Source organism: Falco naumanni, chromosome 2 (assembly GCF_017639655.2).
Source record: "Falco naumanni isolate bFalNau1 chromosome 2, bFalNau1.pat, whole genome shotgun sequence".
Taxonomy (NCBI): Eukaryota; Metazoa; Chordata; class Aves; order Falconiformes; family Falconidae; genus Falco; species Falco naumanni.
This window is the reverse complement of record NC_054055.1, coordinates 67,591,657-67,617,732: the sequence shown is the minus strand read 5'-3', so window position 1 is coordinate 67,617,732 and position 26,076 is coordinate 67,591,657.

Below are 26,076 nucleotides of genomic sequence, written 5' to 3'. Positions count from 1 at the left end.
TACTGTTTGATTAAATACACCACCTTTACAAAATGGAGACACGCCAAAGAAAATACTGGAGTGCTGGAACTTTCCCAGGGAGAAAAGTGAATATTCTATGGAGACTTACAAGGAAAATTTAAGGCCTGAAGTCACAAAGTGTAGGTATAATGCAAAAGAAGGATAACTTACCACTGCACTTAACCATTTTATTTCTGTCTCAGTATTATCTCTTTGTTGAAACACTGTCCAGACTTCCTGAATTTCAGGACTATTTCAGAAATTACTCAACATTAAACCCCAAGGCTGCTATATGCAACCCTTGCTAACAAGGTCTTAATAGTTTTGAGTCAGTGTCAGAAGGAAACTCTCATAGTTCTCTAGAAAAAAAATAATGCTCAGAGAAAATATTGTAAATGGTGTAACAGACTGTAATACTACTACAAGCGATTTTCAAACAATTCTTTCAGACCTACTTATGCTACTCCTAGATTCCCCTCCTTCTACCACATTTAGATCTGCTGCAGATTTCTAGTTAAATAGAGAACGTCAGTATTTATACTTTCATATATATGCACCCATTTGACTTTGTCCTCCAGTTTCTTCAAGGTGACTTATCAGTCATTACAGAGCGGTGATATTGAATGCTGTGGTCTACCTGGGATTTTGACACTTTCCAAAAAAAAGGCAGTCCTTCCTCTCCCCCCAAACTCATTAACCCATTACTCTTTTAGGATAAGAAATACTTGCTGCTTCATTTAATAACATAAGTAACACTGAACTAAAATACCCTGCAAGAGGAGGACTTCCCAGTAAATAAAGCTGGAATTATATTCTCATCCCTAGCCAATGTGTTGTAAATTTTGGGAATCTGTTTTCATGTATTGTGCATTCTTCTGTATTATGTGGTATGTCAGCTGGTCACTAAACCTCTAGCTCGTACATTTGCATCGTTCCCACCCTCTGTCAGTGTGCTCTGACTAACTCAGCTCTCAAACAGAAAATGTGTGTGGAGCCCAAGAAGCTTTTTCCCAAATTGTAATCTTCCAATATGTTTGTGTAAGCACTTAAAAAGTACCAACTATCCTTTACACTGGGACTTTCTAAGGTTTCATCTCACCACACTCTTACAGACAAATAATACTCAAGATAAAGTGCATGTCACATCCCATCAATCCTTTCCCTCTCCGCTGCATCAAACAAAATCAAACTGGTGCAATCTAACGTGGACATGTGACACAGATTGAATGATTCATTTCAAATCAAGGGAAACAAAAGAAAGAAAGAAAAACGCTCAGAAAGAAAAGTACTGCCAGAACACACTCTGTGTTCTCCTCTGTAATAAATTGTATCTCCCCAGCCTCATTTTTTTCTGAAGAAACCTTCTGTCTTCTGAGCATGGGGTTGACAGAAGCCTCCTCTTTTCTGGGCTGGTTTCTCAGGCTGGGCTGGGGGTTCTGGTGGGAACTTTTCTGTCACAGAGTGATATAATATTGTTCATTAACTTACAGATTTTCCTCTGCCTGAGGATGTGGCATCTAGTCCCTTTCCTTGGTCAGGACATCTCAAAGACACATCTCCTCTTATTGCAGATAAGTTTCATGAAAGATATAAGAATTTGATACCTTTGAGATTTCTTTTCTTCCTCCACCCTTTGACTGAAATCAGCTGTGAATTTTAACTGTTACAGAGATGATGCTGGCAAACACAAATAGGCTCACACAGCCAGTGTCAGAGCACAGGTAGCCTCTCCTTAGAAAATCACATGAGGAGAAATGGCTGGGTTCTTGCAGAACAAGAGATAAATTGCAGATCTTAGTGGAGCAGCTGCTCATGTAGCTGTAGGAAAGTTATCGTGGAGTGGTAGGGTAGTGAGAAGAAGAGGGGAAAATGTTATTCGGTAAAAAGCAACGCTGGCAGAGCTGAGCACTACAGCAGTGATCTTTCTTCCTGCTCTCCTATGCCTCCCACACCCCTTCTAACTCCCTTCAGGGAGCACTCTACATGTCCTGCACCTTCCCCTTTGCTACCCCCAGATATTTTCCACATCCTTTGACCAACTGCTGCCCAGCAGCCAGGGTTACAGGTGGGTGCCCAGGCAGTGCTGCATGCAGGGTCAGGACTGCTGAGCTGGGCAGCTTGGAGAAATGATGAGTACTCCTCGTCCTTCCCTCCGTGAGAATAGTAGTAGGTGTGTCTCCTCCAAGCAGCCCCTCACCTTGATCTGCTTTGCAGGGAATTATCAGGTCTGAGACATCTATCTGCCTCTGTGAAATTTGGTTGCAATGAATTAATGAATTTAAAAGAAAGGCTGTGGACACATGGACCTGAGGAACTCATACATGTTTCTTTAGGAAATTGGACTAAAAAGAGTACCAGACTCAGAAACTCACCTTGAACATAAATGACATACTTACTTAATCCAAGAGATGTGGCAGCCTACAGCACTAGTAAAAGTATCATCCTAATGATCACACATACACACTCTCCCTCCAACAGTTTGCATTTAGGTATTTAAAACAAATCTAAATGCAAACTCTTCTGGTGTGCATGCATATAATTACATGTATTTTGAGGTTTTTGGGGGGAGGTATTCTTTTCTGTTTGCTGACCTCATATTTTCTCTTATTATAGATCTCTCTTAGATTGGAAAACAAAGACAGGAGATCACAACTTTCAAACACCACTTCAGGGAGGAAAAAACCCTAAATCATGATCTCAGGAAGACTGAATGCTATCTGCTCTTTTTATCTGAAACATTTTTTTGAGATTATTATGCTTATTTTTAGATTAATACTGCACTGTTGCCTTATTGTTCCCTTATACGATTGTCAGTGCACCGAACAACTCATTTCAAATGCCACTGCAAAGAACATGAGCCTAATTTGTGTTTGGGGATGGCAAAGGTCATACAAATTTAATATTCATATTTTGTCACTTCTAAATACAAGGTCAGGAAAATACAACACATCAGTACAAGTGTAGGAATGAGGCATGAAGTTTGGAAGGAAAACAACATTTAATAGCTTATAAAACCTGTTCAGCTACCCAGATCAGGATGACAACATAAGATGAATAAGCAAATTAATTGCTTGGCATAAGACATACTCAATATTAACTCAAACTCCAAGTCTGGCTGTTTTGCCACTTGAACAGCAGACTTGTTTTAATGCGGTATTTTATGATTTCATCTGACCTTGTACTGCAGGTAATTGAGGAGGGGCAGGTGGAGGAAGAGTAAAGAGAATTTGGTACCAAGGGATGTGAATTCTGCCATGTGTAAGGGCAAAATTCTGCACAGTCTGTCCAGTCAGTGATTAAACACTCTCTATACAGACATATCTGCCTCCACAAAGTAGAGAAGAGGTAAGAACTGGCTCCAAGACAAATCAAAGTATATCACTGGCTATTTCATGAGGAACCCTTTTCTCCTGAATATGCCAGAAAATGTCTGCAGTCAACCTGCTGCAGATGGTTGTTTACCAAGCCAGTGGAGCAATGGAAAATAGAGATGAAGCACAAAGCTCGCTGAATTTTACTCCATTGATGTTTTGTGGGAATAAGGGAATGTGTAGAGATACTAGCCCCAGCTTTACAGAAATTTAGTCAACAGTGCTGTGTACAAAATGTGTAAAACTGGGGTCAGAGGATGTCTTCCTCTTCCATGAAAAAACAGCTGAGCTTCAGCATTTACAGCTCACACTGAGGTTTGAGAAAATATTCAAAGCAAAAATAGAAGCATAACTCCCACCCCTGCCTCAGGATTAAAAACATAGAGTAAAATAAAGTGCTTTCAAACATCAGGCACTTAATCCCAGGCCCCTCCAAGCCTTTTCAGAGGGTCTAAAGCTCTTCAGCGACTGCCTCTCAAACCTGTGGTGGTCTGAACAGTTTCCTCTGGTGAGCAAACTTTCCTCAGAGAAAAATATCTAGATGTGCAAATACAGTAAGAAGAGATTAGTTAGTGTCAGATGATAAATCCCCAGGAAAAATATAAGGACTATCTTCTGGATCCATACAAACTCCTTGTCTCACCCCGGCTGAATTGCTATCATAGTCGTAGATAAAATGCTCAAACCAGAAGTTGGCGGCTGGCCAGCCTGTCTTTCATCCCATGCGAAAGGTGAAAGGCAGGGAATTTGTGAGCTTTCAGAGCAAGCCGATGATGAGTTTGCTCAGCAGAGATTGGATTTCTGGTGAACAGCTTGCCACAGCTTTTGTCTGCCAATGCTATCATTTTGTCTATCCGTCCTTTGTCCCTCCTGATTTCTGCCCATGCTAACATGAAATGACGGGCTTGCTCGTTTAACTCTGCAGGCTAAATTTCAGCTTCATTACTATGTATGAGATCTATTTTCACCCTAATTTAACACTAATGGAGTAATTTGCAGACTTCTTAACTGAATCACGCATCTCTTAAATTACTATTTTACTTCCTTTGTATGATCCAGCTTAATATTTACCATTTTTTCTAATTCAGCGTTTATGTAAATGTCACACTGTTGCTCCTCCTTTTCGCTCCCTACTTGGATCCTCGCTCAGAGAGCACCATAGTCATACAGCTTTACTGCTGTCTGCTCCCATTAGACTGATCTGAAGAATCAGCTGTGACCACAGTTTAATGCTGTTGGACCAGGCTACAGCCTGTGACAATGAACTTCTAAGTATTAATCCCTTAGAGTAATTTCTTTAGTGTCTGCAGATTCATGGTCTCATAGTTCCTTTCTCATCCAGGTTCTGAAGACATTGCCCTTTCTTTCAAGGATCTTACACTTCCTATCCCTAACCTGTGATGATGTTTCCAAGAAGGAATGTGAGCTTGAGGACCCCATGGCCAGGTGCTTTCAGCCTGTGCCTGCACTCAGCCTGAAAGTACTTGCAATGTGTTTAGGAACAGCCTAGTTTAAGTAAACTGCTGGTTGTGGCAGAGAACACATTCAGACCTGACAAGGCTGGGTTTTCTTGTTCTCCTGAGCAAAAATTCAGGGTCCTTCTAAGGAGCTGAGAGAAACCTCAGCTCTGTGCCTTAAGAGCTCTCTGGGTCTTGGGTTGAGGCAACCTCACAGGCTTGTGAGTTCATCATATGGATGGCTGGCAAGTCTGGTCTTGACTCTTAGAAGTCTAGCCATACACAGGTGCCTGATAGTCTTAATTTCTCCGTGAGTCTTTCTTGATTTGTTGGCAGCTGTATAGATTTATTAATAAAAAGGAACTCTTTCTGTTCCTGAATTCTTCAAGAGCTGAAATGCTACTAAGGCTTAAATATTGGGGGTGGGTAGTGTAGTGGTGAGTGGACGGACTTTGTTCAGGGTTTTTGCCAGTGAAGGTGTGCCCTTTTTCTGGCAACGTTATTAACATGATTCAATGGTAACATGGCAATGTCTCACGGCCCTCATCAGAACTGGAGTCCCCTTGTTTTTGTCAAGAGATCCATTGCCACTCAACCCCCGCACTGTAGCTCTTGGTGTTCAGACAAGGCAGGCAGGACTGCTTTGCCAGAGCCACAGAGAAGGGACAGCCAGCCCCGTAATCCTGGCCTTCTCTCAAGTGCGCCAGCCACTGCCGGATGGTACGTGCAATTTCACTCAAAGCATCTGGTAATGGCAACAGACATTACCTTGGCAAGAAGGTTAAAATGCCTGAGAGCTTTCCTACCCTTTTAAGAAAATAACTCTGCATACTATTTTAAAAATATAATAGATAAGAGCAGCTGCCACAGTCAAAATCTATTTATGGCAGTTTAGGGGCTTTGGGGGTGAATGGCTGGCTTTATTTTTGTCTTTCTGGGTGGAAGAGCCTTAGGATTCAATGCCTGCTGCCAGTCAGTTTGTGAAATTGCATTTCATATGACAGGAAAGGGGCTTTAAAAGTTGAGCAAAGGGACATGAAGGGAACAAATCTCTGTTAGAAGGTAAAATAACTTCAGAAGAATTACAGTTCACACTTTTGCAGCTGAAACCTACTTTCACAGTGCCTGGTGCTGGTGAACTTTGATATCACAAAGCACAACACCCTTCTTTCTGACTATTTTTTAAAACGTCAACCACCACAAATTGCTAAAGGTGGGAATAGTGGTCCTGGAGTGTATTGTAGTAGTAAGACCCACTGCTGTCATTTAGAGCTTGTAAATTAGTTTGCTATAGTTCTCCTCTCTAAAGTCTTTCCTGGTGTGACAGAGAAAAGACAGGATAGAGGAACTGATAAAATGCTGCCAGAGCCCTTTGACAGACATATATATAACTTCTTGTCCTTTCAGTCAGTGTTGCTACTGTTCAGTTTACTGGATCTTGTTCTTCCAGAAATGAAGTACTGTTCATTTACTCTTTTATATCACAAACACAAGGAACCTTATTCATTTTCTCTTGTACTGGTGGTACAAAGAACTGTTTTCATACTCTTTAAACAATGGAGTATCTGCTTTTTATGTATTTCCAAAGCAGAGCGGTGCTGTACCTGTGAGTTTCATCTGCAACGAAAAAAGTTGAGCTCATACGATCCCAGGAACCAGCTTCAAGATGAGTGCTGTCATTGAGAGGAAGCAGTTTTCTTAGATGGGAAGAGAACTGCAGACTTGTAGAGCAACTCAGTTTGGAAAAGACCTTGAGAGGTCACCTGGTTCAAACCATTTAAGTTAGGTCCAACTTAGATCAGAACAACGCCCTATCTCAAACCCAGACAGCTTCATCACCCAAAACAGTTTTACCTTTACATTTACCTAGACTGGCCAGTGCCTAGATAGAGCTCAGATTTTTAAAGGGATTATATCATTCCTTAAGAATAGGCAAGAGGAAAATTTCTGCCGCTTTCAAAGCACAACACTGCAAGCAAAACTGGAATACTGAAGAATGAAAGAAAAGATAATCTTCATCAGAGAAATTTCATTAATCTGGAAGCTGAGTCATATTAAGAATCTGCCACTCTCTGACAGGAGCTTGAGTGCTGCTAAAATCTGCTGATTAGAAGAGGAATTCTCCTAACTAGACAACTATGAAGGAGAGAAACCTGAGATGCTATTTTTGCCAACTTGACACACTCTCAAAGTAACAGCACTAACTACGTCCGATCTTTTATGAAGTGAGCTCAGCAAAAAACATGGGAAGCAATCACAGTATCTGCAGTACTCCAGCTCGTGGTTAAACTCAGTGCACAAAAAACACATTTTCTAAACAGAATTAAACTGTTCTGGCTGTTCTGACCTCTAGATAGTCCTCTCCTTTGAAGGAAAACTGAAGTGACTTTCTAGGTTTGGGAAGAAATATCTTCTGTGCCTGGGACACTGTACTTGTGGTCAAGAGACCACATGTTGATTCCCTGACATGTTAGGCCTCAGTATGCAAGAAAAGAGAGGCTGAAGCAACTGTGGAGTTTAAAAGCTAGGGAAAAGAGGCAGGAAGAGGAAAAGTAGGGAGTGCCAAACACAACTTCTAAAATCTGGGCATATTGCTTCTTTTTGAGCCTCAGACTTTCCATCCACAAAATAGTATTAAACCCACTTTTTGAAAAAGACACGGGGATATGGGAGGAGGGGTCTAGTGCAGTTTTTCAGAAGTCAGTAATGCCAAAGTGCTTTTCTTGATGTGTTCGAGGCAGGTGTACTTTATGTGGTGGAACCAAGTTCTCTTTTCAAGCTAGCATGCTTCAGGGCACATCGTTTCCTTTCCAATCTTTGTTTACAATTCTGTGAGCACAGTAACAACATGAACATTCAAAACCTGAGACTAGCAATGTTTGCTGGACAGTTAGGAATAAAATGACACATATTCAGAAACGTAGAATTTGAAGAGGGAAGAAAATACTCTTTTTTAAACAACAGTAAAGCACCAGCTGCTTTCATTTTTTAAAATCTTATGTTTATTAGCTGAAGGTAAGATCAGCTAGATTTACTGAAAAACAATTGCAAGTGTGAGGAATGGGGGAGAAATGTTTATCCCCTTTTCCCGTAATAAGATAGCACATGAGAAAATAGCATTTGGAATCTAGTGTGTGCACAGCACATGAAAGGGACATGGAAATAGGCGAGGCAGTAAGGTCACCCAGGCATCCACTCCCCCAGATGGTCTCCAAGTCCCTTGAGCACTGCTGGTGCTCAGGGGTATCATTGTCTCTTTGGCTTCAGCAGGACTACTCCCCTGCTTTCTAAGCGAGAATTCGAGCATGATTCTTAGATGGAGCTTAACTCCATTCTGACATGAATTGATAGCTGCTGAGAGGGGGAAGTCAGAGCTAGGTGGAAGCAATGCCAGGACTGGGAGGAACAGAAGTGGTTACACAGAGGCGGACTGAAGTAGAAAGAGGTGGGATAAGGGGACATAGTAAAAAAGTGGGAAGATTTAGTGTTACACTAAATCCCAGTATTAATTGAAATGCAAGTGTGCTTTGAGTTATAGGGCTATCACTCCATTTTGGAATACCTGCGTCTCTCCTAACTGCTTGAGACTATTTTATGAGGTTTATGATGTCCCCACAAGCCTTCTATAAAATTGTAGCTCTGTAATTCACACTCCTTGTTAAATTATTATATAAAGAACCGTATGTATTATAAATGAAAGCCTGTAATAGGTTTCAGGGCCAGTTGACTACCTGAAAAAATATTCATTGCGTAATTTATTTGGTCTGTTTTGCCATTACTCTTTGAATAAATGATTCAGTGAATAGTAATTGAACAGGTAGAGAGATGATCAAAACCTACCAGAAATATTTGCAGAATATATTATAATATTGCAGGGAAAAAAAAGGAAAAAAAAAAGGTGAAATTTGATGAACCGTGTGTTTTAACTTTTCATTGAGGTACATAACAGTGCACGTTTGCTTCTTCAGTATGTTTCCATACAAGTCATCTGATGGATTGTGTTTCTCAATATTTCTTCACATTTCAAACCCTATTTTGTTTCCAAAGACCATTTTGAGTGTAAAGGTGAAACCTTTCATATTGTGTTGCGGGATGGAAGAGATTTGGAGAGATACATTTATACTTAACCATTGCTGGCAATAGAGTATTGTCACACTTCAATAATAAACTATTCAAAGTGAAGCCTTCTTCAGCAAGGAAGGAGCTTGTATCTTTATGTACTCTGCTACAAAAGTACTCATGTACTGGGGCTTTTTTTTGAGCTTGGTAACGCATATGAGGAAACATATAACTTCCTCAGAGAAGGGAAATGCCCCTCGTTGGGCACTTCTCTTTGGGTGAAGACTGACACTAAAAATTGCTCCCACAGTCACCTAGGGAGTGCTCCAAAATACTGAAGAAATTGAGGCAAAGGCACACAGAAGTTTTTTATTTTGATTGACTTTATGTCACTTGCTTTACCTAAATCAAAGAACAAACATGTTAGAAACCATTACAAAATCTCTGTATTACATGATTTAAACCCCTCTTGATAGGGTAAGCTATAAAACAGGGTAGGAACCAGTAAAAGAAGGATGATTTTAATCCTGGGGAGTCTCCAGGAGATATGACTGGAATTGGGAGCTAAAAAATTCTGAGTTCATGATCTCAGCTGCATGCAGGACTAAATAGCTAAAGGAAAACTGCCAGAGGAGCCAAAGAAGACCTTTGCCCCAGTTAAGGGAATTTACAATCACATTTCACACTGTCTGGAGCCCAAACTCATCAGGTTGGTGAATATCAATAGGTGAGCATCAGCAAGGCTTTGAGCACTGCAATAATAAGTGATGTCATGACAAACAAGTAATGTTGAATCAAGCCCTCATATTCTTCCTCTGTGTTTGGTTGATCTCTTTTGTAGTAAATTATGTCAGTGGAAGTTCTACTTCAGTAAGGCTTACCTAAGCATTTAATTGTTTATCCTAAAAGTGGGGATTGCGTCTTCCTCCTTTTTGTAGAACACCCATGAATATTAATCAGTTGCCTTATAAAAGGATCAAAAGTAGCAGCTTTGTCATTACAGACCATAACTCCCTGCTAGATGAGGGAAAAATAGATTTTTGGAGAGAGCAAGAGGGAAAGAAGCACATGTAAGAGGTGGTAGAACAAAACAAAAGGAGTGGCAAGATTTATGGAGGAGGGAGAGGAAAAGACACAGACTATGGTTAACATTAAACCTTAATGATGTATTAAGTTATAATCCTTTCTGTGTTTCTTATAACAAGCCACTGCACCTTAATAAACACTGCTGATGACACATTAATTCATGTAATATGATATCTCTGAATTTTGGATGTTAAGGCAGATCAGTTAGTAGATGTCAGAGTAACAGTCAATGTATTGCATTCAGAATGGATTGGTCACTGAAGTGTCTAAGAATCACTCAGCTGCTATTACAATTACACCCAAACTGCAATGTAAATGTCAGGATGTAGCTTATTTATTGTATGTCTACATGTGTGCATGTTAATTTGACAATCACTACCTAAAAGAAGTGATGATATTCTGTCTCCACATGGTGCAGAATTAAATAACTGGAGTTGTCCAGACTAACTGACACCACCTGAATAACTCAGCCCTGGCAGCTATGTTTGCATGGGGTTTATGTCCTGTATTCAAAACCAGGATATTTGGTACTACGTATTTATTTCAATTATTTTACAGCATGTCATAATAACTCTCCAGAATGATAATTCTCCAAATATAATACTTAATATAATACTTGATTCTCGGCTTCTCATAAAAACAAAAACTATTTCTTAAAGTAACTTTTTACAGTTCTTAACCTTTAGTCTTGCAGTTGAAATATAGACAGCAACAATTAAACCCAGAGGGTATATTAGAAGAACTACACTGGTGCACTGGAATGGCTTAATTTATTAAGGACAGAGCCTGTGTGTTTGATTTATGCAGCTAAGAAGAGAAAATGTGGGAAAAGTGTGTTTCACAATATTCAATATTCCACAAAGAGTAAATTAAAAATTAAGACTATACCATGGAAAATATTACTTTCAATGTTGAGTGTAGTATAAGAATAAAAAGGACCTGGACAAAGATAATGTCTTTGTCCTGTGCAGGATTTACTTGCTCAGACCCACCGCTAATACTAGTGGAAAGCTAAACTTCTATGAACTGTGCTGGAAATGAATGTCAGGAGGAGTAGCACTGCAAGACACCTATGCATCAACCTGTGGAATAGCTTGGATGCCACATAATCTCTGGGCACATAATTAAAATCATTAGTCACATAATTCAAAACACAAATAATTGCAGAGGACCCAGTTAAAACGCTCCCATTCTTTCTCATTAGCTCTCCATGAACCTGAATCTTCCCAGTACAAAACAAATGAGAATACTTTGGGGAAAGCAAGTAGTTCTTCAGTGCTGCCAAAAAAGTCACGATATAGCCCTCAATCAACTAGGGCTGTTACTACAGGGCGAAAAAAAAAGTAATAAAAAAAGGCATATCTTACACAATGCCATTTATTCTATATATCTCTCCCCTGTCTGAGCCATCAGCTCTCATGAATATCTGTGAAAGCCTCATGTCCAAACCAAGGCACTATGCTGCTCGAATTGGATGATAATGTTATAACAGTTGTTATTTTGACATTATGGTTGTTCTCTATTGTACTGGAGATCCGTAGTAGCTGTCATGGGCTGTATAAACATTTTACAAATAATGACCCAATACACAAAGTCCTTACTCAATTATTATTTAGGCAAAATTATTTTGTTCTCATAACTAAAGCTGGATTTGGCCCCAAAGCACTTATTCTGCAGAACTGTTACCAGAAAACAATCACTGCAAATGCAATTATTTTCAGGACAGCACAGAAAGAATGCCCTATTCCCCAAGCAGACATCAAACCCAATAATTAGAAAAAAAAACCCCAAAGAACACTCCAGAATGATCTGGTGAATAATCACAATGAACAGAAAACACAATCTATGCCAGCGTACATTATTCCACTTCAAACACAATGGCAAAACGAAATACAAAAGCAAATACAAGGCAGAAAAGGACACATAAGTTGTGTCCTATTGTCAGTGTGAATAAGAAATCACGGGTAAATGGCAGAATATGGAAATACATATCTTTTAAAAGCTGAAAGAACAAAAGGGGAAATGGCATGGCATTCCATAGGCTACTACTGTTAGCATACAATTTTCATAAAGACATGTTTTTATGTAATCTGCTCTTTTGGGAATTTTCCTTTTCAGATTTTGACTGTGAAAATGCTTCAATCAATTTATATGAAGCCACAAGGATTCTGTGGCTTTTCTTACTACAACCTTTTCTTACTGGAGATCCCTCTATCATAAGTACTTGTTCCTAAAACCATTTAATTATTGCAGTATTCTCCACTGGAGCCTTCCTACCAGTCCATTAAATGCCAGCTTTAATAAGCTGTTACCATAAAGTCGCCATAAATACTTACTTTATATATTGGACATGGAAAATGGCTAATGACTCAGATACAGCTCTGTGTGAACACTTGAAAAACCAGCCTGTAACACTGAGACCTGGTCAAAAAACTGTTTGGGATTTGCTGGAAATTTCCTTCTCTTTCACTTCATTCTAGTCCCAGCTGAACAACTGGGAGGGTGGATAACCATTAAGGCTAAAGAGCAATGTCTGTAGTGGAACGAATTAGACAGCAACAAAGCCAGGACAAAAGGATAAGTGAAAATGTGCCCCTTAGGAGTATGCTGTTCTGGAATAACCTCCTCTCCTGTGTATAGCAGGTTTGGGTAGCAGGGGCTGCAGGTACCCTGCATGGGAGGAGGCTGGGAACTGCCCAGGATGGCTACATTGGGTCCAGCCAGCTGCAACCAGTGTGAGAGATGCCAGGGCAAAGACACCCCCAAAGGACTGCAGCCATTGGTGACCCACAACAAAGCAGAGGAAAGCCAGTAAGGAGCAGAAATTAGCAGAAGGGAAGAGCACTCATGGAGCAGCAGGCAGAAACCATCACACACACAACCCCAAACATCCTGGGCTGCCTGCTTCTTCACAGAAGGAATTGGGGAAAGTCTGAGTGTAAACACACCAAAAAATAAGCGAATTTGACATGAGGATGGGAGAGAAGTGCTTGACTGAAGCTGAGCTGGGGAATGAAAAGCTGTTTATTCAAATGTTCTATTGCATTTTTTTTCAATACCAAAACTAGTGATCAGAAGCTTATGTTAATTAAATTCAATAACTGTGTTATTGTGTCAAAAAGATTAAATTAAGTTAAAATGGCACAAGGCAAGGATGTTTTGCCTGCAATGGCTCCCAGCAGCAGCAACAAGATTGCAGAACACCTGTTGGTTCTTAGTAATGGATCCAAGAATTCACCTAAAGTGTGCAAAGCTCCTGCAGAGAGTGCCCGATGTCACCTGATGAGCTGAGTCTGCCCTGCAGGGTAAGCAAACTGGGATATTTCTGTTTAGGAGTGAGGACCTAGGACCAGCGCAAGGCTAGGTTTTGGTGCACCAGGAAGGAAGTCACTGGGAGAAAAGCCCTGGGGGGGTTGGCTTGCTGCCTTTGCCCCTGTTGGGAAATGCAGCTGGTGCAACCTCTGCTTCTCCAAGAAGATACTATAGCAGTAGCCACTGTGGCAAACATTTGAACTCCATTTCTTGATGACAGGAAGTGTTGTGGAAACCAGTCTGGCTTTCTAGGCCACTGACATAGGTAAAACCATCAGTGGGACTGTGCACACTTTGCGGCATTGCACATCTGTCTTTAAATGACATGGTTTTCTGTGACAGCAAGGCAGCAGACGGTGATTGAAGATCTCACTTCTAATCCTGCTTGCTCTATTCCTGTGAACAGGTTGCTGTCACTGACAACCATATATTCATTCCTCCTGTGGTGATATTACCACTCATTAAGAACTGAGTAATAGGACAGAAATCTGCTTCAGGATAAATGTTGAATCTTTCTTAAGAACTGTCTGTACCTAATGGAGCAAAGAAAAGTCATCCAGGATAATGGAGATTGCTACTCCTTGCAATGAATGAACAGCAGTCACGGCTTTGAAGGTGGGCTCTCGCCGTACTACTGTGTTTTCATATGGCCAGCAAAGAGCAATAGTAATGCCACAAAGAAATTCTTTCTCAGTGTGAATATGAAAGCAAGTGTCATCCTCCGAGGGAGCAGCAGCCAGCAGCATGCAGGAAGCTGACCGACCTCCATAGCAGGGTAGCATGGAAGTCCTAAAAATGGGAATAACAGAATGAAAATTTAAGGCCACTTTACAGAATATCACTTCACTTTCTTTGAATGGGATGTACAAATGTTCCCTGATCTCCCAGGAAACAGACAATTCTTTCAGCATTTTGCCCAAAGGTTTAATAGGCTTATGAAAATCACCTTAGTCTTACCCCAAAAAATAAGTTAGCCAGCTGTCATCCAAGGCTGGACACTGAAAAAGTCAAGTCCACATGAGCTCTAGGCCCAGTGGAGCACTGCTGGAAACCACAAGGCCATTTTACTGCATCCTAAAGGTGAATATGGGTGCAAATATCTGCCATTTCTGTAAAAATGAGAAGGTTGCATGTGTGAAACACAAGTCTGCTGCTCTGAATTTTGACTGCATTTGGATGGCAAAAAAATATCTTTGAATATCTGAGTATCTTGGACCCTTTATGTTTTCCAAAGCACTTTTCCCCCTCAAGCCCCGTTCTCACTGCACTATTCTTACTGACAGTCTAGACTTAAAATCTGAGGGAAGACTAAGGGAAGTGTTACCAGAAAAAACAGGGATTACTCCTGTAGTTGTGTGAAGAGCCAGACTGCTGGCTTTCACCTGCCTCTACATATCTGCCTAATAATTATGTCTGAGTCTTTCCATCTCATAGCATTCTCGCATCAGCCTGCCTAATTTTTAAAATTCTCTATGATTTCCCATTGTGCCAGCATATCTGAATTATCACTACACATCTGAGCTGCCACTCTAAGTTTGCAAGTACAACCTAAGGGACTGGCTTCCCATATGAAAGCATACAGTGCAGTGCTCCTTACAAGAAGTAAATAATTGTTTTTTTAAGTTTTAGTCTTGGATACAAGGACATACTGATATAATCTATTGCAACAAAGCTTTAATTTTCACTACTATCAATTAAAAGCACCACTCTTAATAAATCAGGGATGAAGAGTTTTAATAAACAGTAAGATAAAAAATGACTTATCATGTCTTTCATTTTGATGTATGTACTTAATATTCTCTTTCATCACTGTAAGAAGATAGCGATCTTGCCAAAAGCTAGAGCTTTTTTTAGAGGGAGTAGGACTGATAAACAGTCACCGCTCTGCAGCTAACTGTGGAGTTTCTGTAGCTGCAAAATGTTATTAAAGCTGTACCTTCAGCTCCTAAAAAAATTTAATCTAGGTGCCTTTTGGGGAGAGGCAGGCAAACATTGAGCAGTGGGCTGTTGTTCTCTTTCTGTAACTCCCACAGCATAAAATAACTAAACCCAGTTAGGTCTCTCGTGCAAAATGTCAGGGATGACTGCTGTGTGGTGGGCTCCACGGCTGACTTGGCAGTGCTGTTTGGATGGTGAGAACCTGGCAGTGCTGAGACTCAGCTTTAGCCTGAAGAAAAAAATGGTAATATTCATCCTGAAGATACCCTTGGGGAATGGACGGCTGGAGAGACTGGATGAGGCCGCTGGCTGAAGGCTGACCTACTTTGGTAATGACCAAGCAGCTTTACTATCTGGATGGTTCATATGATCCATTAGGTTCATATTGTGTACAAGCCACTACAAAAGCTGAAAGTAAACAGAGAAACTCTGAACATTTGATTGGTTTGAACTTCATAAAACAATCTCTGATTCTTTAACTCAACAGTTTTCTTCGGTTAATTGGCTCAAATGAGCTCCTCTATAACAGGATTCATGCAACAATTGCTCTTATTGTGGTTATAACGTCACAATACTGACACTGTAATTGTGATTGAAAATGTACTTTCACGTCCCTAACTTTAAATACTGCCATGAGGAAAAAAACCACCCAATCTTGTAAAATGAAGTTTCATTGTTATTTACCACTTTTTAAATATCACAGCTTGACCAACACGCTGTCAGGGAGTGGCGAGAGCTGGCTGCTCCCTAAGAACCAGGGAACTGAGGCTGACCACGCAGCCTGCATGATAGCAGCCTCCTGCAGTACCCAAGGCAGGTGAGCAGGGCAGGTCCAGGGACAGCAGCCAGCTTTGACCAACAGTCTGGGTTATCAGGCAAGTTGTGGTGATGAGGAAGGTATATGGTCAAGCTGGGAAGTCAATCAAAAGGGTGAAATCAGGTCTGATGAGGATAAACAGAGTTAGACACAGCCCTGTCATCTCCCAGGCAAGCCCATAGGGGCAAGGAAGGTCCTAAGTCAAGCTGGGATGTTAGTCCATGGGTCAGGGTCCACATCAGCAGGTCCCATGGCCAGGCAGAGGCATGGCTGTGGCTGAGCTGGAGACCACCACTCCTGCAGCATAGTGGGCAGAGAATGGGGCCCCAAGGCTGGATGAAACAAGGGTCCTGCGCCCATGGGCAATGGCGGGGATGAAAGTCCCAGGTGAGGCTAGTTGGGGCCCAGTAAGACAGATTAGTGCCTGGCAGACTTTTCACCATGTCTTCAAACAAACAACAAAATAAATATTACAAACACTGTCTGATACATTTGTATTTTTGCAACGTACGTCACAATGAACAAAAACAATCTCCTTAAAAACCCTACTTCCCCTACAATGAATTTTTCAACCTGGCATACACCTAGCTTAATGTGTTTTGCTATTATTTATTTATTCAGTAATGTCCTTTATCTTGCACATTGCAGCAGCCATCATCTTCCATTACAATACTTTGACTCCCATGAGCAACTACTTGAAACCAGTGGAACCAATGAAGATACCTACACCCAACAATTCAGCTATGGCAAATCAGTACACATCTGCATTGATCTGAATGGGAAACTTCAGATCAGGCAGTGGTAGGTGATGCCAGCTCAGGTCTGCAAGCAAACTAGTTGTGTTAGTATGTTATAGCTCTGCTACTTCCAGTTGTAATCCAGAGATCTCTACATCACCATAGAGTCATATTCCACTGAGCTTTGCTTAGACTGAAAAACAGCAAGAGGCTTTTTTGGTTTTGTTTTGAATACTAAGTTTGTTTACCCATTCTGAGCACCATCTAAAATTCAATGTTTTCCCAATTAACAGCTTTGGTTACTATGAATTTAAAATTAAACTGTTGTTCATAAGTCTATGAAGGACTGTGTCAGAACTTTACCTCAGCTATCTATGCTATACTGTTAAAAGGCTGTCATCCAGACAGAGCCTGTAGAGGCTTGTATTTTATATATAGTGATTGCAAGTTCAGGGAAATCCAAACATTTTAACGCAGCAGTCTTTCATGGCTAGGAGGTAGGGCATTATATCCAATGCCATCTCCAAAGTTAAAAGGCATCCCCTGAATTCCATGCAACAGAAAGAAAAGAGATGAACAATATATTTGTGCAATGTTAGCAATGATAAATGTTGACCTTCAGGACACAACCGAAGGTTTATCTTTCTGCTGTGCTTGAGGCAAGATGACTGGGTAAGTCACAGCACTAGGAAGGATATGTTTGGGATTTGTGGGAATGTTTGAAGTTTGATGGGGACTTTTGTTAGTCCAATGCAATAGCCTTCCTCTTTTAATTGTGGCATATGCAACCAGGTGTTCAGATAAGCCTGTTGTCATATGCTTTGATACAAATATCTTAAAAATTGAATAGCTGAAAAGTAAGAAATAAAGGCACAAAAGTTAACACTGTGCAATAATAAGAAGTGTTCATATGCACAAGATGGTTTCAGTTACAGCTGCTGAAGGAAACATAGCTCTAAGCCTCACACTTAGACAGGGATATTTACTGGGGTTTTTTTGTTTGTTTCAATTGCAGTGTATATTTATTATGAAAGAGAAAAGCCCAATACATCAGTGGTGAGCAACAGCACAGATACAGCTTCTTTGCCACTATGTTCCTCCAGTTTTACACTAGGATAACTCCATTTATTTACCATATATTTCTTACAGAAACAGATGGTTACAACCCATAAAAATAAATTGCCTAATATTTTCTGTTAGAAAAGATTCTTGGGACATTTTCTGGGAAAACTCCTACTGCTAGCATCAGGCAGACCTTTCAAAACCAGCAAGAAGCCTCTGGGCTCAAGAAATACCCTGAAATTCTTTTCAGGTTAAGCTGGCACTTCGTATGAAAAAAAATAATAATCCCAATTCTTGTGTTTGTATTCTGAGCCCAACTTATGCCAAAGAGTAGCTGAACATAAATGTTCCAGCCTGACTTAGTGTCCACAAAGCCACCAAACAAACACAGCACAGCAGTCGCACTCTTCCGGAGCAGGCAGCTTGGTGGCACGGTGTGGTGCAGGGTGACAGTTCCTCCTTTGGCTACTCCTCATATCAGTTGGCAGCAGTTAATCTGGAAAGTTCAGGCTCAGATGATGATGTGTGCTGTGTTGCTAGGCTTCCTATTACCTCCTACTAAAACAATGGAGGGAATTATACTAAACCCAAACCCTCACAGTAAAAGAAGTCTTCAGTGTAAGTTGCCAGAAATCACCAAATGCCAAATGTAGGATTTCATGCTACTTTTACATTTTCTGTATCTATGCTACAGTCTTAATTGCTCTGTAACATCTCAAGTTTCCAAAGACACCTGCTTTATTCAACACACATACCAGATGTTACTCAGGGAATTCATACATAATTGTGCAGTGAGTGCAGCCATTACGAGGTTTGCTGGTAAAGGATTTGGGAAGTAAAGAACGGTATCGATGTTAAAGCAGGTGAACCTGATATTAAGATGATCTGTGTTTTCTCCATCTGTATAAATTAATGTTTGTCATTGCCCACAGAATTTCACAGCTGACCATATTCAAAACCTGTACAATGTACACCGTATCCTACAAATAGAAAAGCAGACAAAAAAAAAGCCCCAAACAAAAAAAACCCAACAAAACCCCAAACTTATGTATCTAGTGTAAATTTCAATAACTTCACACATAATTCGCTTCTTAACTGTATTAATTTACACTAGTTGCAGATCAGCCTGAGATCTTTCTACCTGAAGCTTATTTCTGCATTTCTTGCATTCCTGAAATCCACATTAAATAAAGAATTTATGAAAGGAAGGCTTAAAGCTAAATTAAACCATTAATTTTCTCTTGTTCTAACAGATCATAGCAGATTAGGTGGGAAGGAGGCAAGACAAGGGACAAAAGGAGATTATTTTTGTGAAACATAAATTATCTTTGACTGTACACTCCTTGGGAGGTGAGGGCAGGCCATCATTGATTGTTTCTTAAAGTCACTGGGTGTGGAAGTCCAGGAACAGAGACTAATGGTAAAACCTCTGCAGTTTTTCCCTCTTATTATTAAATCATCAATAATATGTAACCTGAACAGCAGCACTGAGAAAGAACTATGTGCCCAAAAGCTTCTGTACTCTTTCTAACTGTGTTAATTGTTCTAATAAAGGATATTATCTCACCACAAACATTCCTCACTAAGAAGAAAAACTGCATGCATGCGTGTATGGATGTGCTTAATTATCTTAGTTGTCTTGCTGGAGCTGTATGATTGCCTTACAAGAAAAGCTTGCAAAGGAGCTCGGCAATGGATATGAAGGAGAAAGTAGAGCAAAGAAGAGTGAAAAAGTAGGGATGGAGACTCTGTGGATGCATTTTGGTTCTGTTAGCAAAAATCTTGGCAATGCACCTGAAAACCTAGAAAAGATTGCTGAAGAAGGAGTGGGGATGGGGGAACTGGCAGTCATACTTGGGTTAAGGAGGAACTTCAGCATTGTCTGACCTTTCTGTTGTAGAAACTATATTTGCTGGTCACTGGGAGAAAGGGAACAACTCCTTTTCACGTCTCCATGAGCAAAGCTTCCAGCCTGGTGGTGTCAGAAGTAGGGAGCTTGGTGAAAGGCAGGGGTGGTGGCAGGTACCTCTTTTGAGGAGGGCTGAGGAAAGTGAACTGTCACCCTGAGCTGCAGAGCAGTGTCAGGAGAAAAGGACAGATGGCAGGGGAGATGGTAAAAAGAGGAATTCTGGCTGCGAGGTGAAACCAGTGTTGTCACCAAGATGACAGCTTGCAGGGCCATGGGGACAGGCCATTGTAATGCCAGTGTGGAAGGAAAAGCCACACACTGTGTATTTCTATAGTCAGTGCAGCTGCAACACTGCAGCTGTGACACTGCCCAGTGGCCCAAGACAGACACTAGTAATAAACCCACTAATCCAACAACATCCTTCAACCCATACTGTTGTGTTTTAACCCCTCCCCGGGATGGGGGAGAGAATCAGAAGGGTAAAAGTGAGAAAATTCATGGGTTGAGATAAAGGCGGTTTAATAGGTAAAGTGAAAGCCATGTGTGCAAGCAAAATGGAATAAGGAATTCATTCACCACTTCCCACAGGCAGGCAGGTGTTCAGCCATCTCCAGAAAAGCCAGGCTCCATCACACATAATGGGACTCGAGAAGGCAAATGCCATACCTCCAGACATCCTCCCTTTCCTTCTTCCCTGAGCTTTATACGCTGAGCATGAGGCCACGTGGTACAGGATACCCCTTGGGTCAGTTGGGGCCAGCTGTCCCTGCTGTGTCCCCTCCCAGCTCCTTGTGCCCCCCCAGCCTGCTCGCTGGTGGGGTTGGTGAGGAGCAGAAGAGGCCTTGAAGCTGTGTAAGTGCCGCTCAGCAATAATGGAAACATCCCTGTATTATCAACACTGTTTCAAGCAGAAATCCAGCTACTATGAAGAAAATCTCTCCCCAGCAAAAAACAGCACATGTACATACACTTCTCACTCATTTTAAACACCTACATCAGAGATGTTTATAACTCAGCTAGTCAGATGACAAGTGTTTGTAGTCTAAAGGGAGAAGGAGGTACTACTAGTGCGCAACTCATGCGAGCTATTTTAGATACCTATAGTGTGGTGAGTCATACTTTGAAAGTGCCTATTCTTCCTTATTGCCTGTATAGGAAATTCAGTTTGGTAAAATGTTTCTATGTTTGGTGAGGTGAACCCAACCTTTTCAGCCTACCTTCTTAGTCATTCGGAGTCAAGTATGTCAGATACATTGCCTTTTTAAAGTGAAAGAGTAGCCTCGTATTCATCAGTTTCAGTCACAGATTGTGTTTCCTCAACTTAATCATATGAGACAGCCCAGTCATCTTGATTATGTTGTTTACCTGACTGAAATGGCTAAGACTTGTCTCCATATAACCAAGAGCTCTGCAGCTGGAGCTAACAGCTATGGCACACCTTACACAGGTGTCCATATCCATTATGAAAGGAAAACTTTCAATCATTGAAGTGATGTGGTTAAAATTGTGTCTGGAAAAGTATTGCTTAATCACTCTGCGTAGGTGTGCCACTCATCTACTCAGAACTCAATTAAAGTACACAATGGAAGACTATTAACGAGCAATTCCTTAAATTCTGAATGGAACATTTATGTCTTCTAAGTAGTCACATTTTATTGGGCACTCTTTTAAAATGCGCTCTTTGAATATAGATAAAAAAGCAGAGCCAGTTGACCGGAAGATGTTGCTTTCATTAATGGATTAATGTGATGTGTAATATATTATACTGGTTGACATTAAATCAGACTTCAATAAATTAGCTGACATATTTAACAAACAATTTTCTACATAAAGATGACAAGATGACTCATCAGCATGACCCTTTATAGATGCAAGTAGCATTTTGGTGCACTGGAAGACAGTTGTCTCTCTTGTCACCTGTACATCTTGACTTTACTTTGATGGCTGCTGGTTGATGTTATTTTGTCTTGGCTACTGTAACAAGAGTGACCAATGAATACAAGACAAGGGGAACGTGGCTCCTTCTACACCACCCTCAGAGACAGCCACCTCTGTCTAGCTCTGGGTATAATCACTTGTACATCCCCAGACAAATGTGGCCTAAAAAATTCAACCCAAGATGGTTTAAATCTTTATTACTGGCTGGCATCAGCACAAAAACACAGCAGGAAAACCTAGGATTTTTTCTCTTAAGAAGTTGGTGCTGATATGCAAACATGAAAGGTAACTTTGAAAAACTAGAAGAGATAACGTGTTTTTAAAAGATTGTTTGCACTATTTTTCTGCAGTTTTTTTTCTTAAATGGTCCAGTGCTCTTTTCCCCCCACTTCCATTAAAATTTTGGGTATGTAAGCTGAGAAATATGTGATTTTTCAATGTTATCTTGCATTGTGTACCAACTACAGGGACAAAGTAAAAATGTTCATACCATATGGTTTTTCAAACAGTAGGTGTCCTTGAAGAAAGTATTTCTGTCTTAATGGAAGTATACTGATGAGATAAAGCTGCACTATAAATAAATATTCATGTATGATGAGACCTTGGAGATAGTTCCAGTATGTTCCTAGATATAGCCTAATACATTATTTTAAAGGAAAAAATCTCCTAAGGTTTGTGGTAGGCATCCTCCGTTATCATCCTGAACATCCATCTTATTACTGCAGTTCTGCAAAGATACTTACGGCACAGCATTAATAACAGCAAAAGTGACTGTACTGTGAAAAACACAAACTAGCTTCATTTTACACTATAAAAGAGGACCAGTGAGGTCCCTTTTATAAGAAGATCTGAGATTCAGCCATTTAGGCAAAAGATACATTTTAAAGGGATGCAAAAACCTTTTAAACCTTTTCTTGTAACAGTTTATGCAGTATCTTCAAAAGGAGAAACTGTATCTTAAGAGAACCTTGAAGTTTCACAGGTGAACTTGCAATTGACAGGAGACAGTAAAAATATGGCAATTTGGTACAGCCATAGAATAATTCGATTTTAATCTTAGACTATTTACACTAGGTGCCTGCACATGTATTTATCCAGCTGTGTTACGAATCCACTTAGGGGTTTATGAATAGGTTCATTATTGGGTCCAATTCAGCTTCCACAGGTATGTGCAGGGATGCAGATGCAGCATGGATGAAGTGGCTTTTTCCAGGTGACATAATAAAATACACCACCCAGCGTGTGTACAAGGGCATGGGGTTACAGCCCTCCCTCCTAAACATTCCCTACCTTCCCTCAAAGCAAATTTACATCTCCTGTTTATCATGCACTTCACTAAGAGAAGGTTCACACAAACACTAACTGCTTCTGAAAATCCTGCCCCAGAGGAAAAGGTTGTGTTGTGATATCTTAAAAGGAGGATCAGTGGGGACTGCAAATTCATCTGGCTAGGTTTATAACTCTGCAATTTTAGTGTCCTTGTAGATCCATTGTAAAAAAAAAGAGGATCTTCCAGTTTATTTCATGTGTTCAGAAAAATTTAAATATGACTATCATCTCTGAGACTTTCCTTATTCTATGGAGACAGTATTCTCCATTTCATTCTGTTAATACCCTCATCAATATGCTTTATGTTCATCAAAGTATCCCAGCGGGCAGGAAACATGTAGCAAATGGCTTGGTAAGCTTCATGTCCTTCACCCCATGCTTGTTGAAACATTAAATCTTCTTCATATCCCCAGTGCATCAACCATTATTTTGGAGGCAGATTTTAAAGCTCTTATTCACAGAGGCTTAAATCCTGATCGAAAATTGTCTGAAATCACCGAGACCTGTGCTGGCTGTTTAGCCCCTTTGGAAGATGTGCTTGTCAGCATGGTCTGACTCATCAGTCTACCCTCACACTGATGGTTTATTAGAAAGAAATAAATGAAGGAGCCATGCAATAAGACAGGCCTGGCAAGTCAAGATTTTATAGCCAGCATATGTTCTGCATGTAACACTCACTCATGAGAATTGGACAAGAATTCCCTTCTTCCTTTTTTTCAGGCAAAATGGAATTTCTCTGTTCTAAGTCTGCCTCTCTTTCTAATCTCCAGGCTGGCATCTGGTGGCATAGATTACCAGAGGGACCTTGAGGCAGGAGGTCAGCCAAGGGCGCTGCTGGAGACTTCAGCAGTGCAAAGCAGATGCAAAATTCCCTTTGCTGGCAAACCCTCAGCTGGCTAGGCCTTCCTTCGCAAGGAGTGAGCCGTGCACTGAGGGGTGGTGTTGAAAGGATGGACGGAAGATGTGCTGATTATTCTCTCAGCAGCATCCACTTAGCACATGTTTTGTGATGAGCTTGGAAGAGTTTGCATGTGCTTCACTAGGTCACCCTATCTTACAGAGACTAAAAGAAGCCGCCAAGAACTGAATGAGCCTTTACCTACCCTTTCATCCCCACAAGCAGCCTCCAAGGAGTAGCGTTTGAAGGCACGCCCTGGATGAGGCCAGACTCATTGCACAAAAATTGTGTTGATCCTCTAGCTCGGTCAATAATTCTTTTCCAGTTGTGTGAAATCCATAGGGCGTTACAACACTAAAAAAAAAAGAAGCAAAATAACCTAATAAAAGTTATTATTTTCTTATGTTGCACAGTCTAATAATAAATACATCAGAAGCATTGCTATGTAACAGACCTTTGTTGTCAGAAGGGGTTAACACACTAAAACTTTAGCAGAAGGGGCTGCAGTGCAGAGGTGAAGTTAGCATCCCATTGCTGAGAGACGGATCCAAGAGCAGGAGAAGCAAAGGAGAACACAATCCCACAGTCCAGACCTGGGAGAACTACAGTTACACCACATCAGAAAGGACTGTGAGATCTGACTGGAGAACTTTGCTGTTCTGGAGAACGTTCTTCTCCTAAAACAGAAAAAAAATAATATCCCCAATAGCAATGTATACAGATTTTTAAGATTAACACAAATAGATTTATTACAGCCAAGATTTCTTTCTTAAATTTCTTGTGCAGAGGCTTGTGGATCATGAAAAATAAACAATGCCCTATGCCTTCGTGCTTCTTAACCCCTGGGAAGAAACAGGTAAGCCATTAGAGAATGGTCCATTAAAAATGAAAACACAAAGTAAAGATGTGGTTTCCTGAGAAAAGCGGGTACTTTTCAATGGAAATGTGCTTTTGAAAGGGCAATTTATCAACAAAAAAACAGTTAAATTGCCTACATATTCTCATGCAGAAGAAAGACTGTCAACACATCATAAACCCTGGATTAGGTACCTGCAATACAATGAAGCACACAGACGAGATGCAGTTGCTTCCTTGCTGATTTTCTGCTTCTTAAGTAATGTTCTCTGCTTATGACAGGATACTGTTCCTATTTTTGGCTCATTAAATTTACCAGAGAAAAGGTCCCTTTTTGTATGAGATTCTCTGAATCATTCTTCCCTTGATAAAAGCTTGTTATGACACATGCAAGTTTATGTTTGCTTGAAGAGAGAGGGTACATATACAGTATATAGTGTAGCACATATGACCCAAATCTGATTGCAGAGGAATTTCTTTCTATTTGGATACCTTGTGCCAAACCCTACAGATCTCTGTGTGCACTCTTCCGCTAGTAGCAGCCATTGCAACAAAGGAGCTACGCACCATATTGTCGTATTATGTGAGGACACTGCATATCAAAGCATATTGTGATAACTGTTTAGAGTTAGAAATATATTCTAGGAAAATATTAAGAGCCATATTACTCTGCGGCTCTTGGCTAATGTGAAATCAGACCTCGGTTATTACACCGTGTGTTTATGTCAAGCTTAGGGTGGTCACCGCAATTAGCATGAGTAATACAGGTCATCCTTGCATTTCACTTACCACTGACTCTGGCAACCACTCACACAAATGACCTGAAAAAGAAATTCTGCCTCAGATGGCTTACAAACAAAAAGCCTGGTCTTCCAGCTGAACTCACATAAATCATAAGTTCACAAGGAATTCTTTCACCTCAAGCTTAGGAAAAGCAGTTTTACTAATCATAGAATCATGGACTAGTTTGGGTTGGAAGGGACCTTTAAAGGACAGCTAGTCCACCCCCCTGCAATGATCAGGGCCATCTTCAGCTAGCTCAGGTTGCTCAGAGCCTGGTCCAGCCTGGCCTTGAATATTTTCAGGGACAGGGCATCTACCACCTCTCTGGGCAACCTGTGCTGGTGTCTCAGCACCCTCCTCATAAAAGATTTCTTCCTCATATATAATCTAAATCTACCCTCTTTTAGTTTTAGACCATTACCCCTTCTCCTGTCACAACAGGCCCTGCTAAAGTATCTGTCCTCATCTTTCATATAAGCCCCCTTGATGTATTGAAAAGCAGCAGTCAGATCTCCAGGCTGAACA